The sequence below is a fragment of the Bison bison genome, unplaced genomic scaffold, assembly GCF_000754665.1.
Source record: "Bison bison bison isolate TAMUID 2011002044 unplaced genomic scaffold, Bison_UMD1.0 scf7180017856351, whole genome shotgun sequence".
NCBI lineage: Eukaryota > Metazoa > Chordata > Mammalia > Artiodactyla > Bovidae > Bison > Bison bison.
Genome location: NW_011486924.1, coordinates 27354 through 29667, shown reverse-complemented (window position 1 = coordinate 29667; position 2314 = coordinate 27354).

Here is a 2314-nt window from a genome sequence, read left to right as displayed (position 1 = left end):
ACGCTGGGTGAGTCCCAGGGTCCTGTGAACGGTGAGAGCACCTGGGCCCAGCTGGAGTCGGGGAACCTGGGAGGATACTGCTCCTGGGGTCAGGGTAAACTCCCCTGAAGATGGACGTTTGCCTGCTGACCGGGCACTGGCTTGGCAGGACTGGGCAAGGGACCCTGAGAGGGTGGGGTCTCATCTCCCTCTCCTTCTTTCCACCTCATAGTCAGAGGTGGGCTGGGGGTATGTGAAAAGTGAACGTTAAAGCGTTAGTCGCTCGGTCGTGTCTGACTCTTTGCGACCCCACGGACTGCCGCATGCCAGGCTCCTCTGTCCATGGGATTCTCCAGGCCAGGATACTGGAGTGGGCTGTCATTCCCTTCTCCAGGGGATCTTCCTGACCCAGGGATCGAACCCAGGTCTCCTGCATTGCAGGTGGACTCTTTACCCTCTGAGCCACCAGATGGTTGGGGGAGGGGGTGTCTATGCCCCAACACAAGGCTGCCTGAGCCAGCCCCCCATTCCTCTCTCCCCAGCTGCCACCCAGGAGACAGCAGCCTGAGGCCAAGTGTCTCACCAAGAAGACACGGGTGCCAGGTCCGACTGTGGGGATGCAGCAAGGGGCCAGCCCATGTCTGGACACCCCAGGCCTCTGTCACGAAGGCTAGGCCTCAGGGCATGCACTGGGGGTCCTCATCTGGCCCCAGACTAGGGGCCTGTGTACCTCTCGGGTCTCCAAAGGCCTGCAGCTACTCGGGCCTTTGGACGATGTCGGGACTTTGGGTCAGACGAAGGACCTCCAGCCCCTCCTGAACCCTGAGTGGGGCCAACAGAACGGCTCCATGGGCAGCCCCTTCCCCAGATGGCCCAGCCCCTGACGCGCCTGTCCCAGTCTGATCCAGGCTCCCTCTGGACCACCTGGGGTCAGGGCCAGCATCCCTGGCCCTGAGCACAAGGTTCTCTGGAGTACAGGGTGTGACCCCACCCTTCCTGGAACTGACCAGGTCTGGGGGGCCAGGTCACCCACACATGGGCTGGGGTCCACACCCTGGGTGCCCCCTGGGGCCCAGAATAGGCCTTCACCGGCCCCCACCCTTCAAAGACTCTGCTAAGAACCTGAGCGCCCACCACCCGAGCACCCACCCTGCATCCTCGCCCCCAGAGCTGGACCACCTTCCACTCCCCAGGCCCCTAGCCAGGACAGCGCGGTGAGGGACGGCCACTCCGTTGGCCTCAGGGGCCAGCTGCCAGGATGAGCCATTCTCAGACATTTCGCACCCCCTGAGGTCAGCATGCGCCCCCTGTGCTCAAGAGCCACAAGCCGCCCTTGGCCTGCCAGCGTCATTTCTGTGTCCCAGGCCAGTGGTCGCCCAGCAGTCGGCCGGCTGGGCCTGCCCTCACGGGACCCTCCTGCCAGCTCACAAGGACCACCGGGCCGCCCCTGCTGGGCTGCTGTCTGGCGTCACTTTCATCTAACGCGGGGCACACGCGGGCACGCCGGGGCTGGCCCCGCCCCTGGGCCTACGTTGGGCTGTGTCTGCGCATGTGCACCTACCTCCAGGCCCGGCCTGGGCTGTGCCTCGTTAGCCGGACACAGGCCCCTGGACGTCTCGCCATCGCTCCCTTAGTGGAAGCTGCTGCCCCGAGCCGAGGAGAGGGGTCGGTGGAGCCCACATGCCCCCTCGCTGAGAAACTCTTGTCTGCCTGGCTCGCCGCTTCCCTTGAGGACAGGGAAGGGGTTGGCAGGGCCAGGGAGCACTCGTGGGGACTGGGGGACCACGGGGCCGCGTGTCCCCCGTGAGGCAGGGTGGCGGGGGGGTCCAGTGACTGCAGCTGGACCCCTGCCTGCGATTTGAGAGGGGCTGTCTCGCCCCCAGCCCCCGGGTCCTGTCCCCCCACTTCGGCCAGGCCTGGCCCCCGGCGGGCTGTGCTCTGGGCTCACGCGAGTACTCCTGCGGTACTCTGGAGACCCCTGTCCGCCCCAAGTGCCCCCTCCCCATCAAGGCACAGAGGGAGGTGGGGACCAAGGTCCCCACGCCACAAGTTCCGGCTTCTCACGCCTGGCCCATCTCGGGGTCCCTGCCTGTGCACAGAGACTGCAGCCCTGATCCAGGGCCTCCCTCAGAAGGAATCCTTGACCTCCTGGAGGGGGTGGGGGAGGTGGGTGCTGCGAACTGACCAGATGCAGGCTCCCCCAGGACTTCACAGCAGCCCTGGGATCCCACAGTGGGGAACCGGAAGCCCAGACAAGGGGAACAACTGCTGTCCTCTCCAGGACTAAGGACCTGCCTGGCCACAGGGCTGGGGTGGGGAGGGGTGCTCCAGGGTC